The 25,341-nt window shown below is 40.4% G+C and overlaps 1 protein-coding gene and 1 long non-coding RNA gene across 4 annotated transcripts in view; one reads left to right on the top strand and one right to left on the bottom strand.

Annotated features, from left to right (window-relative positions):
• LOC115588980 (uncharacterized) overlaps window positions 1-25,341 on the bottom strand; it is a 654,211-nt gene that overhangs the window by 152,198 nt on the left and 476,672 nt on the right. The window lies entirely within an intron of this gene.
• LOC115588993 (uncharacterized) lies at window positions 1,897-2,408 on the top strand. Of its 3 annotated transcripts, none has more exons than XR_003985437.1 (4): window positions 1,897-1,925; window positions 2,027-2,137; window positions 2,260-2,275; window positions 2,369-2,408. It is a non-coding gene; the product is annotated as an uncharacterized LOC115588993 (long non-coding RNA). The 3 variants fall into 3 exon arrangements; XR_003985436.1 differs by having other exon boundaries at window positions 1,899-1,925; window positions 2,024-2,137; XR_003985438.1 differs by having other exon boundaries at window positions 1,906-1,925; window positions 2,015-2,137.

Here is a 25,341-nt window from a genome sequence, read left to right on the forward strand (position 1 = left end):
AATGGACTTTGCGGAGGCAACCATCCTTTGCTGCATGTCGGACGGTTCTAAGGCCTCATTGTCATTCATTAATTCCTGTTTATGGACACCTCGAAGGGCATTATCCCGCTTATACCATGGTCACTCGCCAGACAATTAATTTATATTTTCATGCATTTTACAATCAAAATATAAAGTTTTTCACAAGCCATAACTAAGTTTCCCTGGTAACGCCTGAGGGTTTGACTAATACCTGGAACAATCATTACCCTCCCGTATGGTTCTCATGCAACGGAAACGTTGTTCACTCCCCCAGTAAATTGGACGGACCTTATATACGATTTGGCAACGGGAGATATTCTAGTACGCTCAGCGATGAGCCAGAAAGGTAACGCTATGCTAGCAAGATTCAAAGGCAATAACATTGTGTACGGTTGACAAACAGTACATATAATTTGACAGTATGTTTAACGACAAGACTAGCTAGCTATCCAGTCATGTCATTGTCCCCAAATCAATATCAAGATTTTCACGAACAAATGATCGGCCATGTGTAACGTTACTGTGGCCGCAGCCTGAAGCAGAGAGCTGAACAGCGAACGGGATGTGAGATTATTCGCGTATCAGTAAATTTAGAGGGGAAGTGTACTTTCTGCAGTTTGTGTGTTACTGTCGCCACCCTGTGGTGTTCAGAGGATAAGATACTGAAGGACTGACGGACTGCACTCAATGTTGGAAATATAATATTCAGTTTTGTCACCCAGCTAGCGCATTGATTTACAGCGGTGAACAGTCAATTTGACTGGAACTACTAAGTAGGTGACTCTGCTCTCATTTACAAAAACTAGTCTGGATACTTAAGCTCTTCTGCTTTGTCTGTTCTCTGTTTGACCTCTTATCACATGTTGTTTTTCAGATATTCACTCATCAGCATCTCTCACAGTGAGTCCTGACAGAGCTCAACACTTCACCTCTGACTCTGTCTCACTGAGCTGTGAGGGAAACTCTGCTGAGTGGAGAGTGTGGAGGTTTTCAACTGAGGACAGATACTGGTCAGTCTGCACCACCTGGGGGACAATGACTGGATCAACATGCAACATAAACACTGACAGGACCAGTGATGCAGTGTACTGGTGTGAGTCTGGATCAGGAGAGTCCACAAATGCAGTCAACATCACTGTACAGGGTATGATTTCATTACATTATGTTTTTCTTTGACTTATTACTTCAAACATCCCGTTGTGTGTTGAGGAGGACAGCACACTGACATGTTAAGAGTTCTACGCAACGCTCTGCTTCATCATCTCTCCAGTAATTAATGGTTTTCACTTAATAAACATAGTTGAGTATTGAATCACACTGTGATTTTAACCATGTATAAATATAGAATATAGATTTGTGGCTGATGTCTTCTTCAGTTTTTAGGTCCATGATCACCATTTAAAGTCCAGTGTGAAAGATTTTGTGATATTTAGCTGTGAGTTTACAGATTCAGCCAACCGAAAGGGTTCTTGAACATTAGACACACAAGGTGTATGAAGATGAAACATCAGATTTTATGATCACTGTTAAATCAGTGACAACAATGTAAAAGAAAAAAACCCAGTATGTCTTTTCTCATCTCTCTACATCAGCTCATTCTCAAGTTCCTCAACCAGCTGATCTCTGACTGAAACCTGGTATTCTTTGACTGTTTAACAGATGGAGATATGATCCTGCTGAGCCCTGCCCGTCCTGTGACTGAAGGAGCATTCTGTTAGTCTGAGCTGCAAATTAAGAAGATCGAACATTTGACTCCATTGTGTTTTTCTATCACAATGAGAAAGTCATTCAAAATGACAGCAGATGGGAGTTAAATATCTCTGCAGTGTCAAAGTCAGACGAAGGATTCTACAAGTGTCAACACTCAGGACGAGAGTCAGCACAGAGCTGGATGTCAGTTCAGGGTGAGTAGGATTAAAACAATTGCTGCATTTTCTTGTAACCTGTTTGTTTTTGACTGAGAAATAAATTCAGATGAATATTGTTTTCCTAGTTATTCCAGCAGTGTCCAGGCCTGACAGCTCTTCATTTCCTGTACTGTTGATTGTTGGGCTGGTTTGTGGAATCGTTCTTGTTATTCATCTGCTCGTTTTGTTTTGCTACAGAGCGTCCAAGGGTGAGACCTTCTTCTTCTATTATTACATGTTCTTTAATTATTCAAATACACACACATACTCTGACCTCATGAGAGAGAACAGCAGTATAACAACCATCTAACAACAAGTGTCTCTTTCACAGATTCATGCTTCGTCAGGTCGGTGCAACACTCTCTCATCTCATGTTGAACGTAACATCAACACATTTTTATGTTCCTGTTTAAATGTTCTGTATCTGACACATGTTGTAGACCAGTCCAGTCTGAGAGCACCAACGCAGATCGTGTGTACTATGAGAATGATCATCACTCCGCTCTTCAGCACGGTAAGCAGTTAAACTAAACTTTATTTGTCACATATTATATTTTAAGTTAACTAATAAAATCTAAGTTTGTTTAATTAATTTTGTAAAGTAACCTTGGCTTAAAATGTATTTTTCTGTAGGTGATGTTTGTCTCTATGAAACAATCGGAGAGCGTCAAGAAGCTGAACATGGTACAGTTTATACCTTTTATACACCATGGAGCTGTTAGAAATACTAGAATAAGACAATTTGATTTAACTCTAAAAGACATATTAATGATCCTTAAGCATATTTATTTGTCTGAAATGACATATTTTAGACTGAGTTACACATCTAACAAGTGTCTCTTTCACAGATTCAGGCTTCGTCAGGTAGGTGCAACACTCTCTCATCTCATGTTGAACGTAACATCAACGCATTTTTATTTTCCTGTTGAAATGTTCTGTATCTGATACGTGTTGTAGACCAGTCCAGTCTGAGAGTGCCAACGCAGATTGTGTGGACTACGAGAATGATCAATACTCCGGTCTTCTCCATGGTAAGCAGTTAAACTAATATTACAAATCTAATCTTATATACTTATACAGTGGGGTCCAAAAGTCTGAGACCATTGAAAATCTCTAATATTGTCAGGTGAACCTGGAAATAATCAGAAATTGCCTAGAAAATGTGAGACTCAAGGTTCCTAAAGGGGCAGTGCATGTAACAATACAAACTGTGAAACACTGGACAGAAACTGGATCAGTTGTATCCAGAGACATACCCAAAGTGACCACACCATCAGAAAATCAATAAATCACACTTCACTCTCTGAAAGATAGAAAAGCAACTTCATCACAGATACAGAATTTGATAAACACACACACAAGAATCCAATCAGGAGAAGTGTGACAAAGGAAAGCTGTCTTGTAGTCATCTCGAGGACGATCAGCCGTTCCTAAAACACTTCTCAGTTGGTGAACAAGACGAAAGACTGGAGGTGGGTTAAGAAACACCAGAATTCTGCAAATAATCAACTTTTAACTCAAACTGTAAGCTGATATTATTATTTGCAGAATAGAATTGTTGGGTTGTCTCAGTCTTTTTGAGCCTATAAACACATTTTCAGTGATCCAAAGAATCTGAGGTCTCACATGATTCATTACTTGTTACAGTTTAAGTGATTAAACTCACTTTATCTTGATTTTCATTTCTCTGTAGGTGATGTTTGTCTCTATGACACAATCAGAGACTGTCAAGAAGCTGAACATGGTACAGTTTATACCTTTTATTCACCATGGAGCTGTTAGAAATACTAGAATAAGACTATTAACTGTCAGTGATTCACTGATCAATTCTTTAGGATGAATCCAATAATCTCACATATTATTGTATTGATCGTAAAAACACTGAGAGGGAGACTTGAGTTTTTTATTGTGGGGGAGAGAGGGGAGAGGAGAGAGAGAGAGAGAGGACAGTGAAATGTGATAAGTAAGGGATAATGCCCGACGAGGTGTCCATAAACAGAAGTTAATGGACGACGCGGAGGCGCGTCAGACGGTTGCCTCCGCGAAGTCCATTAACTCCTGTTTATGGACACCTCGAGGGCATTTTCCCGCTTATACCATGGTAACGTGCCAAAGAAAAGAAATTCGGACTATTCATTTACATTTTCATGCGTTTGACAATCAAAATATAAAGTTTTTCACAAGCCATAACTTAGTTTCCCTGGTAACGCCTGAGGGTTTGACTAATACCTGGAACAGTCATTAATCTCCCAGAATCGAGTATTCCCCCAGACCATGGTATAAAACATGTTGATCGTGACGTCGTCCTGAATCTTTTTGTTGACTTTCTGTTTCTTTCAGCTCAATAAAGAAATCTGTATCAACTAAACCAACGGAACAGACGACAACATGAAAAACTCCATCTGTACTTTGAAAGCTTCTCTGTGATCACTGTCTGCAGCTGTGCTGAACAAATAACACACAGCATTTTGTAAAGTTAATCCAACAGCAGCTCATTTAAAATAACTGTATCACATGGTTTTAATCTTCTGTTGTATTTGGTATAAAGAGTTTAGATCATCACATATAATCATTGAAATGTTTGGTTGTTAACGTCCGGTATGTTCGGACACCTTTGTTGTTGTTTGTTGTTGCACAGAACGAATATTATGTGTGGACACTCGTACGAGGTGATAGTGCCACTTTAAAATCAGCTTCTTTTGTAGCTTCTGATTAAAAAGAGTTAAACATTTATAACATTTAATGTATTTTATGTGAAAAACACCCTTCTAACATACAAGCTTATACTGTCATTTTAAAAATGCTTGATATTCTCTATATTTCATGTTTTTATATATATTATTGTATTTTTATAAGGTGGTTGACCATTTTCTGCATCAATAAACTTGTTCCATCAATAAGCTGTCAGCAGTGTTCCTCATAGATTTAGAGGGAACAAAAGGAATATAACTGGAGTTACTTTAGTTTGAAAAGTCTCTTCCTCTTTGTGTCACTACTCACTCTTCATGTGAATTAGAGTCGAGCCCGTTCAGACAAATGTTGTCCCGCATGTCAGTTATCTTCGTGTCTCAACATGATGCTTCATACTGTGGAACTGTTTTATATCTCATTTATATTTCTTTATGATGTTTACTAAAATGGCACCAGAGGTAGTTTTAAAATAAAAGTGAAATGTGAAATGTGTATTAAAAAGGTCATTTTTAGACATTTTAAAGTAGAAATGTTACATATTATTACATAAAATTGACACCAAATAAAAGTTCTGACCTCATTTTATATTAAATTCAGTTTAGAGAGTATGAAGCACGCATACACACAGTGTTATCATACAGCAACAACAAAAACAACAACAACACAATGAACACAATTAAATAGTGAGTCTATGACAGGATTAGATGTAATGGTTTTATGTTTCCTGGATGTGTTATAACGACTTACTCTTGATGTCATTTCGTATCTTGAGTACAGTACACTTGTTTTTATTTCCCTCAGTCCATATGTTTTCATATTGGTTTAAAACCCTTGTATATTATCATCATTATAATTCTTTTTATTATTATTATCATTATTATTCTGATCCTTGTCTGGACTCCAGCAGGATGTATTGATCACTCAGTTCTGATGTGAACACTGACGGAAGTTGTAGCTGCTCACAGGAAGTTTCTTATCTTCAGTGTTGTTGCTACATAATCTGAATGCTGTTGAGTTGTTTGAGTTAAACAGCTGCTGGGAAGTAAGAAACTCTTCACACACAGACATGAAAATAAACATCTGAATGTTTTTATTTAATTCTGAATTTACAAGAAAGCATCAATGACTTACAATGTGTGAAAGCACTTACACAAAGTTTGTTTAGTTCCTCCCAATGCGACACGTCTTAAAATCACATGATTTCTTAAGGGAGTCTGGTGATGTCACCCTGCTTGGGGCAGGTTGAGCGGGCTTGGGGTGCCCTCTGCTGGTCAAACTTCTCCAAGACAAGGTAGGAGCAGGGTCACACAGATTGAGGTTGACTTTAAACTCTAAACAAACCATCCATGAAGTGAGAGATCATTGATGGAAAGCAGGTTAAAGACAGTGAGAGTTGATCTCCTTCAGCCAGGATGAAACACTGGAACGGTCTCAGTAATCACACAGAGCTGTGCAGTGGGTCAGTGCAGCTGTCTCTGAGGAATATCATACAACATGTAACAAAATATTCTGTGCTATTTTTAAAATTGGCTACAAAAGATGTGGAAAAACTAATATTTAATAGCTACAAATGATCCACAAAGTTCATTAATCTAAAATTATCACATTGTATTCAGCCTAGCTTTTGGTTTGTTGGACATCTTACAATGGAACTGTCTGAAGTCTGTTTATGAGGAAGTCCAACATTCAGCTCAGAGAGATAATTAGTCATAAACAAAGTTAAATTGGATAAACTGAGAGTGAGCGCACCGTTCTACTTATATTTTGAAGTGAACCTGGTCCATCTTTACGATTTTATCTTCTTTTTGTACAGTTTTTTGTTCAGGTCATTATTTTGAGATATTATTTTGCTCAAACACTCCTGTTAGCTGTCAAAAGAAGTGAGTTTGACCCTGGACGCTCCTCACATGAACCATCTCTGTGCAAACAAAGACAAATAAATACGCGAACAGAAGGTTAAATGTGGCATTTTAGAGTTCTCGTGTTGTGGCTCGATGTGAGGACCTTTACTTATGTGATTTGTGACTGAAGCAATAAAAACACATAAATTCATCTATTGTCTGTTTTTAATATTCGATTCATTAATGTGGCCTGAAAGTCAGTTTGTAACTGTGAGTGTTAAAGTGTATTACTATGAACTTTGTTGCTGATAAATTCTTTGAGTTCTTTACATCTTCTGGGTGTCTGATATTAAAAGACTTTAAGAGTCAAGACAACGTCTCTCATATAGCTATAGATTTATTAATGCAAATATGTAATGAGGGAGGTAATATGTAATGAGACAGAGGAGAAAGGAGAGACGTTCAGGGGCTTCAGGGTTTCAGCACCACGGACAGCTCATTAGGGGGCTAATGCTGCATTCAAATGCAGCCGGGAAATGGAACATTTCATTCAAAGAAGAAAAAACACAAAATGACAATGATGGTGATGTATTGGCTCATCAAGCGATGAAGCAGTGACGTATTGTTTTAGGTCAACCCGAAAGTTAGTGTGTGTAAGTCATAGACAAGTTAAATCACTTGTAATGTCGATATCCCAGCCTCCTTTCACAAATCAAGTGATTTAAGAGTTGTTGTGTCGTCAGGAGAAACTTTAACACTGTATGAAAAAGCTACAACAAATTCTAAATCCTTGCTGGCTTCTTGTAAATTCCGCATTAAATACAATACATTTAGATGTTTCTTTCTTTGTAAAAATGTCTGTGTCTCATGTTTAAAGTTCCATATTTGAAGTGTTTCTTACCTCCCAGCAGCTGTTTGAACACACTGTTAAGACTGATTTCTCCATTTACTTCCTTGGAGAATGAAAAAGACAGTCAACACACTCCCTTCATAAAAGGCTCAATTATGAGACTTGTTGCATTAGAAGGAACTGTATAAACTTTGTGAAACGCTGTCGACTACACTTTGACAATTTAAGCCTTCTTGTTCATTTGGCAAATGTTATAGTAGTAAAAACTGCATTAACCATTATTTTATGAATCAAAATGCAATTATAATTCAGCTATTTACATTTTTGTTTTGTCTTTCAGCAGAATATCTAAAAAAACAAATATTAATAAAAACATCTGTACCTGTAGATTCAACGTAACCATATTTTATTAGAACATTTTGTTGTTTTTTGTCGACTTTGACGACATTATGACTTGATAATACATTTATAAAAACACACATAAATTACAAAATATAAACAAGAGAGTTTGAGACCTACATAGGAGGCCTCTGTCATCGAATGCTTTCAGAATCAACTTATCTTAAAGGACATGCTGAACACATACCACATCTGCTGTGCAAAGAAAAGGAAATGAAATAACAGCACATATTAATCACAAGTCAAGACAATAAGATTGAGACTTTAACAGCATCTTAACTTCAGCAGAACTCATACTATATTGACTGTCTGTACTCTTTGCATCTACAGTAACTTTATCACAGTATTCTCTTTGGTATTGCAGTACATCTTAAGTCTAAGTTGGCACAACAATGGCCATAAAACAATAGAAACAAGAGAAGCAGTTCTGTCTTCAGAGCAGCAGTGGCTGAAGAAAGGAAGTTGAAACACGTCAGTCATGTGAGTCAGAAGTAGGACCCAGAAGTCCTGTCACATGATGTGAGGTACAGGCCCGAGTCTTCAGTCCTGACTCTGGACACATGAAATGTGACCCGTCTTGTTCTGAGAGAGTCTTTGTCACACTGAACCCGTCCTGAGAACTGCTCGTGTTGAGACTCGTCAACACTGTTGTCCAGGTGATAAAACACCTGCTGTGATGTTGTGGTTCTCCTCCGACTGACAGACTGGATCTGTGTAACGAGGTTTATACAGGCCTGAGGGGAGAAAAGACAGAACAGTGATTCAAAGTTTGTTTGGTCATGTCATGACTGTAGATTCCTGTTCCTTGTTTTGCGTTCGGTTGTCATGATTTTGTTTTGTGTCTAATTTCCATGTCCTTGTATCTTGTCTTGTGTCTTTTGTTTTTCCATGCCCTCATGTGTCCTTTAAGTTCTCCTGTGTATTTTCCTATGTTCCCTCTGGCTCCCTCTGTCTATTGCTTTATTCCCTTCATGTTCTCATGTGCTCCTCCCCTTCGTTACCTCACCTGTTGGTCCACCTCACCTTTTCCTCGTCTTGTCATCAGTGTCTGTGTACTTAGTCTCTGTGTTCCCTTCACTCCTTGTCTGGTCATTGTAATTGTCAGCCTCTGTCTCGTCCATGTTCCCGTTCATGTGCCTGCTCCTGTCTGTTCCTCGTTCCCCACGCCTTGCCTCTCGTGTAACTGCATTTGGGTGCACCTTCCCCTTTCCATAGTCTTCCCTTTAACCCCCCGCCTGACAGAATGACCAGACCTAAAATGGACCCAGCAGACTACAGCCTACAGCTTTGTAGGCTAGGGGACAGACTGTAGGAGGTTGTCAGTGGCGAGGCTGACACAGAGAAGAAGCTAAAAGCCATAGCAAGTTTTGATGAAGAACTGTTTATTAGGCCTTGGTTGAAGGAAATCCAATGTGTCGCACTTTTATAGCGGAGCTGGCTAACCTCAGAAAGGCCTTGGTTTCTTCAGCCACAGCCAAGCTACCAGCCCATGCCTCAGCTAAAATGTCCCCTTTTTGTGGAACCCGGCTGGACTACAAGGCTCCACCAAGAAAGCGACGAGCCCGTCCACGTCCTGGCTCCCTGAAGTCAGGCTCTGGGGCCCCAGCCCAAACTCATGCCTCAGCTCCGGCCACAGACCATGCCTCAGCTCCGGCCACAGACCACGCCTCAGCCACAGCACAGCTACCAGCCCATGCCTCAGCTCGATTTCCAGCTCCTATGTTGGCTGCCCAGCCGATGCCAGCTGGGTCATCCCTTTTGACGGCATGGCTGACAACGGTTCCAGCTGGCCCTCAGTCGGCGGCCCGGTCGACACCTGCCAGTGGCCCTCAGTCGGCGGCCCGGTCGACACCTGCCAGTGGCCCTCAGTCGGCGGCCCGGTCGACACCTGCCAGTGGCCTTCAGTCGGCGGACCTGATGGCGCCTGTCCCTGCACCTTGGTCGGAGGCCCGGCCGAGGCCTGTTCCTGCTCCTTGGTCGGAGGCCCGGCCGCGTCCTGTGCCTGCTCCTCGGTTGGAGGCCCGGCCGCGTACTGTTCCTGCTCCTCGGTCGGAGGCCCGGCCGAGTACCACGCCAAGTCCTGTCCCTGCACCTCGGTCGGAGGACCGGCCGAGGCCTGTCCCTGCACTTAGGTCGGAGGACCGGCCGAGGCTTGTCCCTGCTCCTCGGCCTGTCCCAGTACCTCGGTCGGAGGCCCGGCTGAGGCCTGAACCTGCTCCTCGGTCGGAGGACCGGCCGAGTCCCACGCCATGTCCAGCGCCTGCTCCTCGGTCGGAGGATGTCTGCATCTGCTGCCAGCTCCCTGGCCACCAGTTCCCTGCAAACCTCTGTTGGTCCGGCCAAGACCCAGGAGGTTTTCACAGTCAGCGGTCCGGCCTCAGGAGCGTCTTTGTCTTCGCCGCCGGCCTCCAGTGGGTCACAGCCCACGCCTTCACCGCCAGCCTCCAGAGTGCCTACGTCTTCGTCTTCGTCTTCGTCGCCGGCCTCCAGAACGCCTTCGTCTTCGTCTTCGTCTACGTCGCTGGCCTTCAGAACGCTTGCGTCTTCGTCTTCGTCCCCGGCCCCCAGAACGCCTTCGGCCACATCCCCGGCCTCCAGTGGGTCCCAGTCCACATCCTCGGCCTCTAGGAGGCCCCAGCCCACGTCCCCGGCCTCCAGTGGGTTCCAGTCCTTGCCTCCACCCTCTGGTTTGTTTGAACCTTGGCCCTCCTCCTGACATCACTTGGATTTATGTATCAAGGGACATCTGGGAGCTGTCCCTTGAGGAGGGGGGGGTACTGTCATGACTGTAGATCCCTGTTCCTTGTTTTGCGTTCGGTTGTCATGATTTTGTTTTGTGTCTAATTTCCATGACCTTGTATCTTGTCTTGTGTCTTTTGTTTTTCCATGCCCTCATGTGTCCTTAAAGTTCTCCTGTGTATTTTCCTATGTTCCCTCTAGCTCCCTCTGTCTATTGCTTTGTTCCCTTCACGTTCCCATGTGCTCCTCCCCTTCGTTATCTCACCTGTTGGTCCACCTCACCTGTTCCTCGTCTTGTCATCAGTGTCTGTGTACTTAGTCTTTGTGTTCCCTTCACTCCTTGTCTGGTCATTGTAATTGTCAGCCTCTGTCTCGTCCATGTTCCCGTTCATGTGCCTTCTCCTGTCTGTTCCTCGTTCCCCACGCCTTGCCTCTCGTGTAACTGCATTTGGGTCCACCTTCCCCTTTCCATAGTCTTCCCTTTAACCCCCCACCTGACAGGTCAAATGCAAAGATTGACTTCTTACTCAAATCTGTTAGCGGGCTGAAAGTGCATTTAGTCTTTTTTCTTCATGGATAAATGGAGACAGAGGTGAAGAGTCATGTGATCACAGTTCAGTCCTCACATGTACCACAACCAACATCTACAGTCTGTCTTTAGTCTTCTAAACACTCCTCTGTCTTCATCATCCTCATCATCACACACAAGGACTTCCTGACAGGACACAGTCTGGATGCTAACACTAAGCTGCTGTGTTGTTCTTCTGACACAAGATGGCGCCAACAGTCTGTGAACAACACAGAACACGTGCTGCATGGAGGCAGATAGACAAACAGGAAGTAGATTATTCAGCCTGTCTGGTTGTAAAGGTGTGATGACATAATGTCAGTGATGTAAACATGAAACATTAGAAACACATAAACAGTGTCTCATATAAAGTCATGAGACAACAACTGTAAATAAACAGGAACATGATTGAATTTGTGATCATGTGTCTCATAGTTGAACATGTCCTCTATAGACTCAATGTTTAGAGTCAAGATTTAGATGTTTTGTTTCCACAAGATGTTTAGTTAAAGTTGTTTCTGTATGAAGTCCATCATCCAGTTGACTGATCCCAGTGAACATGTCTCACACATCACTGGTGACAACTGGTTGGAAAGTGAAAGAACCAGAAGTGATAGAGAACATGAAGATGAGCTCTTATTTCACCTTCATGGACAAAAGATCCATCAGGATGTTCTGGAGGCTTTTTGTCAGCAGTAAACTGTCTGTATATTTATACATTATTGAAGTAATTGATGCTTTTTAAACAGGTGAAAATACAAAATATATAAATCATTTATTATATCATAATATAATAATATATGATATCAAACTTTCAGTTAAGCATCGTTCAAATCCTGGTTTGTTTCCACTGAGTTAGATTAAATAAATACATATATGAGTTTGTGAGTCTTCAGTCATTAGTGGATGAAGAATGAGAACAAGTCTTCGTCAGGTGGGATCAAAAATGGTGAACACAAACACACTGACAGTCTGTCATGTGAGGAGGAGGAAGTGACGTGAGGACTTGTCCGGGCTGAAAACACGAGAATTAAAAAGAGAAAAGTCACTGGAGACAGATGCAGCCAAATGTGCAAAAATCTGCAGCTTTTTCAATAAAACGAGCTCGTGGTCTGAAGCGACCAATGACGATGATGAAACGGGTAAGAAGGCAAGATGAACAAAATGCAACTTTACCTGCAACTTTCAAGTTATTTAATTAGCCCATCAAGCCAATGAATTGTGTGGCGGTGTAACATATAGGTTGCCTAACCTGACGTTACATCATTTAAATAATAGTGTGATGCGACAAAATATAACTGAGAAACTTTGTCTTGTAGCCCCTCAGATATAAGATGCAACATGAAGCAGCAGCCATGAGCACACCACAGGTCCAGAGTGGGCAGGTAGGATTGTTCATTCAGTGAATATTATTAGAATTACTATAATGAAGAGTATGGTGTAGACCTGCTCTGTATGATAAATGCCCTGAGACAATTGATGATGATAGATGATTCAGCACTACAATAATGAAACTGACTTGAAAAAAGGTGTTTGTGTTGAGAATTCTGACCATTTTTAAAATGTGATTCAGTATCAGAGGCAGAGCAGGAGCCAGTGGTGAGGAAGGGAAGGAACCATATTCCATTTCATGTTTAGGGATTAGATATCTGTGGACACTAATTTGGTTGATATTTGATATTGCAGAAAAGGACATTCTGATGTTGCATTTGTGAAAAGTTCTGATTATAGTGTTATTACAGAGTGTAACACTTGTGTGTGCTATCATAGGCTTAACACGTAAAGTTATTATTACATTATTTTAATATAACTAGTTGTAAGCCGGTCTGAGGCATGAAACTCCAGGGCTGAAAATGAGTCCCACTCCGGCCCTGGTTCCCTCTAAATCTATGAGGAACACTGCTGACAGCTTATTGATGGGACAAGTTTATTGATACAGAAAATGGTCCAAATACATGTATATATATAAAAACATTAAATATAGAGAACATCAAGCATTTATAAAATGAGAGAAGAATCTTGTATGTTAACAGGATGTTTTTCACATAAAATACATTAAATGTTATAAATGTTAAACTCTTTTTAATGAGAAGCTACAAAAGAAGCTGACTTTAAAGTGGCACTATCACCTCGTACCGAGTGTCCACACATAATATTTGTTTTCTGCAACAACAAACAACAACAAAGGTGTCAGAACATACCGGACGTAAACAACCAAACATTTCAATGATTATATGTGATGATCTAAACTCTTCATACCAAATACAACAGAAGATTAAAACCATATGATACAGTTATTTTAAATGGGCTGCTATTGGATTAACTTTACAAAATGCTGTAGATGCTGTTGCTGTGTGTTATTTGTTCAGCACAGCTGCACACAGTGATCACAGAGAAGCTGTCAAAGTACAGATGGAGTTTTTCATGTTGTCGTCTGTTCCGTTGGTTTAGTTGATACAGATTTCTTTATTGAGCAGAAAGAAACAGAAAGTCAACAAAAAGACTCAGGACGACGTCACGATCAACATGTTTTATCACATTTCACTGTCCTCTCTTTCTCTCTCCCCCCCTATCTGTTTCACTCCATTCCCCCCCCCCCAATTCTAGTATTTCTAAGAGCTCCATGGTGAATAAAAGGTATAAACTGTACCATATTCAGCTTCTTGGCGGTCTCCGATTGTGTCATAGAGACAAACATCACCTACAGAGAAGTGAATATCAAGACAACATTAGTTTACGATACTTATTAAACAAACAAAGATTTCATCAAATAATCTAAAACACAATATGTAACAAATAAAGATTAGTTTAACTGCTTACCGTGGTGAAGAGTGGCGTAATGATCATTCTCATAGTCCACACAATCTGCGTTGGCTTGGACTGGTCTGCAGCACGTATCAGATACAGAACATTTAAATAGGAACATAAAAATGTGTGCTCATGTTACGTTCAACATGAGATGAGAGAGTGTTGCACCTACCTGACGAAGCCTGAATCTGTGAAAGAGACACTTGTTGTTAGATGGTTGTTATACTGCTGTTCTCTCTCATGAGCTCAGAGTATGTGTGTGTATTTGAATAATTAAAGAACATGTAATAATAGAAGAAGAAGGTCTCACCCTTGGACGCTCTGTAGCAAAACAAAACGAGCAGAGGAATAACAAGAACAATTCCACAAACCAGCCCAACAATCAACAGTACAGGAAATGAAGAGCTGTCAGGCCTGGACACCGCTGGAATAACTAGGAAAACAATATTCATCTGAATTTATTTCTCAGTCAAAAACAAACAGGTTACAAGAAAATGCAGCAATTGTTTTAATCCTACTCACCCTGAACTGACATCCAGCTCTGTGCTGACTCTCGTCCTGAGTGTTGACACTTGTAGAATCCTTCGTCTGACTTTGACACTGGAGAGATATTTAACTCCCATCTGCTGTCATTTTGAATGACTTTCTCATTGTGATAGAAAAACACAATGGAGTCAAATGTTTGATTTCTTAATTTGCAGCTCAGACTAACAGAATGTCCTTCAGTCACAGGACGGGCAGGGCTCAGCAGGATCATATCTCCATCTGTTAAACAGTCAAAGAATACCAGGTTTCAGTCAGAGATCAGCTGGTTGAGGAACTTGAGAATGAGCTGATGTAGAGAGATGAGAAAAGACATACTGGGTTTTTTTTCTTTTACATTGTTGTCACTGATTTAACAGTGAAAATCTGACGTTTCACCTTCATACACCTTGTGTGTCTAATGTTCAAGAACCCTTTCAGTTGGCTGAATCTGTAAACTCACAGCTAAATATCACTAAATCCTTCACACTGGACTTTAAATGGTGATAATGGACCTAAAAACTGAAGAACACATCAGCCACAAATCTATATTTTATATTTATACATGGTTAAAATCACAGTGTGATTAAATACTCAACAATGTTTATTAAGTGAAAACCATTAATTACTGGAGAGATGATGAAGCAGATTGTTGGTCAGAACTCTAACATGTCAGTGTGCTGTCCTCCTCAACACACAACGAGATGTTTGAAGTAATAAGTCAAAGAAAAACACAATGTAATGAAATCATACCCTGTACAGTGATGTTGACTGCGTTGGTGGACTCTCCTGATCTAGACTCACACCAGTACACTGTATCACTGGTCCTGTCAGTGTTTATGATGCATGTAGATCCATTCATTGTTCCCCAGGTGGAGCAGGATGCCCAGTATCTGCCTTCAGGTGATGACCTCATCACTCTCCAGTCAGTAGAGTTTCCCTCACAGCTCAGTGAGACAGAGTCAGAGGTGAAGTGTTGAGCTCTGTCAGGACTCACTGTGAGAGATGCTGATGAGTGAATATCTGAAAAACAACATGTGATAAGAGGTCAAACAGAGCACAGAGATCTTCATATAGAAAATGTCTCCATTCAAATAGTCTTTAGCTTTGTTTTTATTGTAACAAAGTTCAGTATTTTGGTACAATTATGAGTTCGACTTTGACCTCTTGCTACAATTTTGAGTATATTTTAAAATAATAGACAACCAAGAGACTACAGCTGCTGTAAGCAGAAGAAGAGCTTAAGTATCCAGACAAACAGTACTTTTAGTAAAGAAGAGCAGAGTTTTAGCCAAGATATCATATCTGTCTTTTTGTGTGTTGTGTTAAAGAGTGAGGACAGAAGGAAACAAGTAAATTCCACCCAGTAAGGTGGAAAGTATGAAGTTTAGCTTGATGCAGGTGTGAGAGAGAGGCAAGATCATAAGACCACAATAAATTAATGTTATATCAGTGAGCTGATATAACATCTGTTTCTTAAGAGATAGAAACAAACTGACCTGCAGACCAGACAAACTTAGGTTCACTGTCATAAGTGGAATACTCTGGATCTCCTCTTCGAGCTCTGCACACATATCGTGCTGTGTGTGTCTGTCCATGAACAATGTAGGAATCCTGTTCAGTCCCAGTGCTGCTGCCAGATAGCTGCTCATGTCTATAGAAGAAGTTGCCTGATGGCTCGGGAACAGTTTTATACCAGTAGAACCTCCATCCTGCAGATGGACCTTTAACACTGCAGTTCAGAGTTACTGAGGCTCCAGCACTCAGCCATGATGGAGACACAGTGAGGACAGGCTGGAGTTCTGTTGGAAAATGATTTTTTAAATAAAAACATGTATTGATAGTGGATCAGATACATTCTGCACAATCAGTACATACTGAAGATTTACTTTAAATATATACATGAACAAAAACAGCCTTTTAATGAGCTGTATAATCTTCACTTTGAAAGAAATGTGATGTGACTTACTGTCTGATACTGTCAGTTTGGGATTTTTTTTTCTTCTGGTTTATAAGTTATGTGAGTACGACTGCAAAAATATTCATGATGGAAATTCAGTGTTTCTTTCTGTAATACTCATTTTGACCACCAGAGGCAGAAGTGCACCACTACTCATGTCCTGAATCACACATCATACATACACAGTGCAAAACATGTTTATATCCAGGGGTGCACATTATCAGGAATGCATAATGTCACTTGTGTTACAGCGCACCGATCTCATCTAACCTTACACACATTGTTTGTTGACTACTGTCAGATGTCCAAAAACAACAGACATTAAGCAGCTTCTTTGGCGTTTTGCCACTTACAAAGTATTGCCAACTGGAGCCAGAGCCGTAGAAAATACTTTTTTCGGAAAAGTGGCTCCAGGATGTGCAGTGGCTTGAAGCTAACAATGAGCGCAGTGAAATGTGGCGCAAGATTTGCCGCTCACATCCACATCTAGCAGACACAACAGGTGCCTTTATAAAGGCTCAAAGAATTTCAACCACCATTTATTTGACAAACATGAAAAGAGCAAGGAGCACACGAATCAACGTCAGTGTGTCCAACGGCGTTGTGCCAAAACTCTGGCAACTTGCTGCAGTTGGAGACTCCCTGGTGCACATTCTGTGCACCGCGCACACACTGGAGAGTTGCGCAAAATCAACTGATCGCAACGTTCCTTACTGTGAGACATTTAATCGCTCTGTGGTCAAGCTGCTGCAGTTTTATTGACAAAAATAACTGCTGCACTAAAGAAGCTGTGTGAAAAAAATGGGATCACCTTTGTGAAACTGGGTAAGTTTCATAATATCAGATGGTCTGATGAAACACTGTTAAAAATATCAAGGCTACTGCCAGCCATTAAAATGCAACTGGCTACGAGTAATAACAGTGACTTGCAGCATATCTGCACAGAGTGTTTTCAGTGCAAACATGCTTGACATTGGCAACATTTTGAAGACCACATCCATTAGGTTACAGAAGGAAAAGATTGGCCATTTGAGAATGTTAGGATGAACTCATGGTGGCCATTGGACAGTTCACACTTCTGCTTGATGGTGAAGGCCACAGGGCACACACTGTTTCTAATGCTGATGCTGACAGAGAGAAGACAAACTTACTCAGGGGGTTAATTGAAGAGTTTCATATGACTCCCTGAAGTCATGTGATCATTTCTTAGTATTTGATCCTTCTACATGACCTCAGGAAATGCAAGACCCCCACAGTATTGGAGAAAAAACAGCATTCTTAAGAAATATGAGGCCACCTTGCAAAGACACCACTGTGACAGAATGGATGCGCTTAAAGTGTCACACCGCGGTGAGGGATGTCCTGTCTTGGGTTTTTGGTCTTGTGAATTTCATGTTTTCTTTCGAAAAGTAACTCTCCTATCGTTTCAGGTCACTTGCCCTTCCTCTTGTGTCACCGGTCTGGCGTGTCCCCTGATCCCTGATTGTCTCTACCTGTGCTCCCTTCCCTCTTGTGTATATAGTCTTTTTCTTCCCATCCTCATTGCCAGAGTATTTCGTTCGTCCCGTCGAGTACTTCAGCCATGGTTCACAGCCTTGCCTTGATCAAGTAAAGTATTGCCAAGTTTTGTTTTCTGTTAATAGTATTCCTCTGTAGAAGAGCGATTTTGATTTAATAATTTTAGGGTCAGCCATTTGTTTGTTCATTCAGTTAATTTCATAGCGTTTTGCTTTTCCTCTGTTGGAGTGTTTTTGTTTGAAAGTTTTTCAGCATAGTAAGAGTAGATAATTTTATAGCCAGTGTGCTTTTTCCTCTCTGAGTGATTTTTGTTTGCTAGTTTTCATAGAGCGTGTTTGACATAAGATTAGAGTACTTATAATTCCTTTTCCTCCTGTGGGAGTGTTTTCTGTTCTTGTAGTGTTGTTTGTTGTTTGTTTGTCCCTGGACAAAAGATTTCCATAGCCTATTGCTCTGTCACTCTGTCTTCAGTAGATACTGTTCAGGATATAAAACCTGTCTTTACCGCTGCCAACCTACATCTGAGTCCTCTTTTTCTGCCAAAGTCTGACATAAAGCAGGCAGGCAAATGCCTGGGAGCCTCTTCTGTGTATGACTTGGTCCAAATAGTAAATGCAAGTAACCCAGATGCTTACTCCAACATCAACCAGGTGGATAAGCTGTCTCTTACACTGCCAAGCAGTGCAGCTTGTGAGAGGGGATTCTCACATCTCAACATAATAAAAACAAAGTACAGATCTCGTCTGTCACATGCTCGTCTCTCAGCGCTGATACACATTCACCTGTCAAAGCAGACCACAGAGACATTTGACCCAAAGCAAGCTATTGACCTGTGGATGGAGACAGCTAATCAGAGGCTAGACCAAGGACAGGGAGGTGAGTCTGCAGCATCTTCATCATCTACCATACAGGGAGCTGAAGCAGAGGACAGTGAGGAAAACTGCACTTATTAAGACCATGCTACATATGGAGCGAGTACCAAACACCATCTCCTAGTACTCAACTGAGCAACTCACTGAAAAAGCTTTTTGCACCCCTGATTATCTTATAAATAAGTTATACTGTTGCTGCTGAACTCTGTGACAGTAACAATAACTTTACAGAGCTGCTGGATACAGTTAAGAGTGATTTTATTACTCATTCATAGAGAATATAGAGAAATAAAGTTTAAAGACATACAGAAATTATGCCAACGAGCATTGAAACTGTTCTGGAGGTTTGTAGTTCATGATTACTTTGATTATATTAGACACTTTAGTTTGGTTAATAATTTGTCATCATTTGTTTGTGAAGCATTTGACAACTTGTGACTGTTGCAGCTCCCAGAGGTTATAATGAGAAACACAGCATGTGGCAGCAAACACACCACGTCAACGCCCACAATGACTGAGTGAGTGACAGACTGTTGTAAGTGACTGTATCACACAACTATACACAGTGTTGGGTCATAACAATAATAATAATAATAATGATAATAATAATAATAATAATAATTTGATGTTGATGACGATAATAATGATAATAATAATAATAAATGATTATTTTATTTCACCATTGCTTCTCCTCTCTGTCCTCTTTTACTGAACCAGCCCTGCTCTCATCTGGACTCTAGTTTGTGGAAGTCAAGTGTCTGTTGGACATTAGATACAAAACCAAACAGACATTCTGCACTTCCCCATGAATAGTGAGCTTTATTGTCTTGTTCTTTTCTTTATGTTTAAACTGTGAACAAGTTGACTCTTTTGTAGCAAAACTCACCTGAGTGGCATTTTTGTGACTTTTGTGTAACATTCGGTTATAATTTAGGATTAGATTTAATATTTTCATTTCTAAGTGGCTATCGTGGATGTAACTGTGAAATTATTATTTGATGAATATAATTAGTGTCTAATAAGCCCATGAGGGCTGGGCACCAACCATGGTGTTTGACACTTAAAAAAACTAATCAATCAATCAATCTAACAAAGCAGTTTGAAAAGCTGTTTGTACACACCTTCAGTGAACCAAACTAAAGTAGCTTTACAGTCACTAAACTTATTCCAGTGTGAAGTCAGTGGCATCATGCAGAGCTACACTTTCCAAGTATCTTCCCTGAATAACTGAGCACTAATCCAGTCATTTCATAATGTGCACTGAGTAAAATGACACATATATGGAAAAACACAGCTGCTAAAACAAGTGATCAAGAGTGATACAGCAGGTGACATACAGGACAAACATAATCAGTAAATATAGAAAAGATAACTAGTCACCTTCAGCATGTCCGTACAGGAGTGTATTCAGCACTAAAATAAAGATGAAAACTTCATTAGACCAGAATAAAATACAAAATCCAGCTGGAGTTTCATCAGTGACAACTATTGTTTATCAATCAACAGTATCACACAGTTCTGTGATGATACAGAGCTACAGAGGTGGGAAACACATTTAAAAACCTCTTCAATATATAAAGGCCTGCTAAATAAGCAATACATGTAATTCCACAGCTATATACATAATACCTGTGATCATATACTGTACATGCATTGTCCAGGTACGTGTGCACAAACTAGTGCGTAAGTAACCAGTTGAGTAATAAACTTAACATAATCCTCCAATCTGAACCAAGACAACAGCAACAAAGTTCATGTCTACACAACTACTACACTGATATAAATACTGACAATCACATAGAAAGTCACAGATGTACTCACAGAATAACCCGAGCACACCGAGCAGAGCGTGGCCCATCTTCACATCCAGCACCGACACTCTCACTGTTTCTGATCAAACTTCCTACTTTGTATTGATTGATATGCAGCACAGAGAAAAGAGACGTTACATTTCTTAGAAATGTGAGAGCAGAGATTTTTATCAGTTTCTTCTTCAGAATGTCTGTGTGACTCTGTTCTTGCTTCACTCCAACACGAATTTCAAACTAAGGCAGGGGCGTTGACCACAGCAAGATTTTGACAAGATTACATTTCCTGTCCAATGTGAATAAATGATAAGCTTATCTTCCTCACAAAAGTGGCATTAACAGTAATTATTGCACATACATGAAACATAATATTAATTCTATCAGACCATATACTAACATTTTATTGCAGGCATGTTTGTGCATCCACACTGCCTGTGTTTTGTTGTGGGCCTGTGTTACGTGTACACTATGTCACTCACACAATCTTCTTTAAAATACTACATCAGCAAATACTCACCAGAGTAAAACAGCTGTTTCGTGTTTGGCTTTAGAAAATAAAGAATTTCTTAAGTTTTCAAAGTGTTGTTTTTTTTCAGTTTATTTCAGTCTTCAGATATTAATCTAAAAAGGCAGAGTTTTATATTAGCTATCAATGTTTCACAACTTTTAATCTGTAAGACGTGACCTGTCCTGTGAGCTGCAGCCTGATAAAATGGAGTAAATATATCTGTAAACTGAGATGACTTTGTTTTTGCCTCATGTTACTACAATGACTCCAGATATCAAATAGGATCATCATGAGGGAAAATAAAATATCATGAACAAAATACTAAAATAAACTGCAGCGTGTCTTAGAGTGAGAAGAACACATGAAGCCAGCATGACTTTATATGTTTCCAGTTAAACTTCACGCTTATAAATTTGATGCTGTAATAGCAAGATTTAGACAGGGTCGCCATTCACACTTCAGAAGTGTTTTTTTTTCTTTTTTTTTTTTTTCTCTTGCGGTAGAAGTTGAGTCAAGTAAAGCAGGGTGACATTTTCAGCTGCAAAAGAGTCAAAGAACATGAAAAGTTTAAAGTCAGATCACTATTACTTAGAGAGTACTACAACTTTATGAGAATGAGGCTCTCAGGTAACCTTGACTTGGCGTCCGGGGACTCAACTACAGCCGCCCTCGTCTCAGAGGTAAAAAGGAGCACATGCATTGTGTCGGTATCAGTTAGTGTGCTTTGGCGCCCCCTGTGGTGATCTGTGGAAGAAGCTTTTATTTCACCTGCACAGTGACTTGGGTCTATCAAGTACACTGACTGACTGACTCATCCACCTGATAATGTTCATTTATAATAAAGTTTAAGACGTTTCATTGACCTGAAAACCATTGGTTTAGCTGTTTGTTATTACTTACTGTTTTTATGCCTTATATTCATGTCTATTGGGCTTTCAATTTCAGATATCCACAATTACATTCTGGATATCTGCAATTGAATTCTTACTAGGAAAAACTCTCATTTCAGATATCTTTAATCTAATTGTTACTAGTCACAATTTTCATTTCAGATATTGTTAGGATTTATACATTTTCATTATGCCCCACCGACCACTTAGTATGTCCCCCTATGACCCCGGCCTACTAAATATTGCCCATGACTGCCCGTGACTCCCCTTAACAAACACACTACTCATGAAACTACACGCACATCATTCATTGCTCATTAAATTATGACGTCTGCCACACTGTGACACATATAGATTGTCTTTTCCCATCTTTTCTTGTTATCTCACATTATTAAGAGTTGCACATATCCTGCTGACTGAAATGGTCAGAAGCAAACAGAACATATTCACTCATCCCTTTCACATATGAAGAAGCCTCCAAGGCCAGCAATATCACCTCCCAAATCCCTTATGTGTATGAGACAGTGAAGGCACCATAAACAAAGGCAGATAGCGGGGAACAGGCATTTGAGGCCAGGAACATTTTGTTTTCTTCAACAGGGTGACGACTCCAGGAATCACGGTTCGTGTGCTGAGAAACTGGGACCAGTTTGTGCACCAACGATGGGAGGGCTAAAGTCTAAACCACGGTTTCTCCCCACCTTTTTTCTTGACTGTCCAATAATGGTACTCATCCTATCTGTATGATTGACCAATGACAATTCAACACATACATTGTGACAGCAATATATAATGTATTACATGCTGAAATTCTGCATCTTTTTCTGGGTGACTGGATACTTGGCTTTTGCGGCCTGCGATTTTTCAAACAGAGAAAGACCTTGATCAAGCTTTTTTTGCTTTTGCTTAAATGATACAATTCTTCTTATTAAATAGTTAACAGTACGTCGTAGTCTGTCTTCTATATTGGTCTGTCTACTTTCACCTCTCAAACAAACAAACACGCCTGACAAAATGAAAAACTATGTAATTTTGAATATCCAAAAATACATTGTGACTAGTAAAAATGTCATTACGGATATCCACAATTCTTATTATGACTAGTAAAAATGCAATTGTGGACAACTGTGTATATATATTGTGGATATCCATAATGACATTTTTACTAGTCACGATGTATTTTTGGATATTCAAAATTACATTTTGGATATCTGAAATGAAAATTATCTGTCAGTCCAAGGGAGAGGGCGATCCTTCCTCGACTTGCTGTATTCGGTCTCTCAGGTTCTGGTCGAGCCCTCGCTGCTGTAAAGAGACCAAACAACAGAACAGCTGAAGTTGTGACATATTTCTCAGATAGTGTGAGAATGAAGTGAAGGATTGTGGTTGTCCTCAATACTTTTCTTCAGGTTCTTATTGATCCAAAAAAGCTGCTGAATTGAACCTGTTAATAAAGTTCTACTGACTTCTACTCAACCAACTTACCAAAGACACTGAGCCAACAATCACCAAAGTCCACACCATAGTTTGTCTTCACATCACACAGGTACTGTCCTGAGTCCTCAGTCCTGAGTCTGGACACACGAAGTCTGAGTCGTCCGTCTCTGAGGACGTCTTTGTCTCACTGGACTCGCCCTACAAACTGTTCATCCCGAGACTCTGGGACCTCAACACCTCCACATAGTTCAAACAGGACTGAGACTTTGTGATCAGTTTTCATTTCACAGAAGATATAAAGTGAGACGGTGGAAGTGTCAGCTGTGGTTGTGAACGTCCATTCCAGTGTGATGTTGTGGTTCTCCTCTGCCTGATAGGAGGTCTGTGTCACATTCACTACAAATGTTCCTGTTGAGGAGACAGAGAGGGAAAGTGAGGAGCAGACACACTGACAGCTTTAACATGGCAGCCTTTAAACTCCATCTCCATGTTTGTGTGGACAGTTTAGTGACGTCTCAGAGCTGCAGAGGCTCATCAACATCAGCTGTTTGCTCACCTGTGGGCCACTTTAACTGCTTCATTGAATCACAGTGTCATGAAGTGAAACTGTAAACTGACCACAGACACAGTTGAGGCTGATGAGCAGCAGGATCCTGCAGATGTGAGAGGAGACAGAGGTGAAGAGTCATGTGATCACAGTTCAGTCCTCACATATACCAAAACCAACATCTGCAGTCTGTCTTTAGTCTTCTAAACACTCCTCTGTCTTCATCATCCTCATCATCACATACGAGGACTTCCTGACTGGACACAGTCTGGATGCTCACGCTAAGCTTCTGTGTTGTTCTTCTGACACAAGATGGCGCCAAAAGTCTGTGAACAACACAGAACACGTGCTGCATGGAGGCAGACAAACAGGAAGTGGATTATTTAGCCTGTCTGGTTGTAAAGGTGTGACGACATAATGTCAGTGATGTCAACGTGTAACACTGAAACATTAGAAACACATATAAACAGTGTCTCCATATAAAGTCATGAGACAACAACTGCAAATGAACAGGAACAAGATTGAATTTGTTATCATGTGTCTCATCTTTGAACATGTCCTCTATAGACTCAATGTTTAGAGTCAAGATTTAAATGTTTTGTTTCCACAGTATGTTTAGTTAAAGTTGTTTCTGTATAAAGTCCATCATCCAGCTGACTGATCCCAGTGTACATGTCTCACACATAACCAGGGCATGTGAGCGGAGCGCGGAGCGAGCGAAATATAGTCAGAGCGCAGAGCGGGTTTTAATCCAAAGGCCAGAGCGATGGTTCCGTTTCGCTCCAGTTCTGCTCCGATACCGCTCTCCACGAGTCTAGGGCATGCACAAGTCCACACAGACTCACGTGTGCCTTCAAGGAGGTCATTCGTTGAGAGATGGAGTTTGTAAAATATTTCGAAAAGCAAGCAGACAGGTCATATAGGTGCAACGTCAGGAATTGCTCCCTCTTTTAAATTTGAGCGAGTGTGGAGCGAATGAAATTATAGGTGAGCGGAGAGCGGTCTTTGAGCGGAGCTGTCTGGTATGACTTTGAGCGATGGAGCGAAGGAGCGAACACCCACTTAAGCGGGGAGCGGAAATTCTCGCCGCTCAGCTCCGCTCGCATGCTCTGCACATCACCTGTGACAACTGGTTGGAAAGTGAAAGAACCAGAAGTTATAGAGAACATGAAGATGAGCTCTTATTTCACCTTCATGTACAAAAGATCCATCAGGATGTTCTGGAGGCTTTTTGTCAGCAGTAAACTGTCTGTATATTTATACATTATTAAAGTAATTGATGCTTTTTAAACAGTTCAAAAGACAAAATATATAAATAATTTATCATATTATAATATAATAATATATAATATCAAACTTTCAGTTAAGCATCTTTGAAATCCTAGTTTGTTTCCACTGTGTTAAATTAAATAAATACATATATGAGTTTGTGAGTCTTCAGTCATTAGTGGATGA

The sequence above is a fragment of the Sparus aurata genome, chromosome 10, assembly GCF_900880675.1.
Source record: "Sparus aurata chromosome 10, fSpaAur1.1, whole genome shotgun sequence".
Taxonomy (NCBI): Eukaryota; Metazoa; Chordata; class Actinopteri; order Spariformes; family Sparidae; genus Sparus; species Sparus aurata.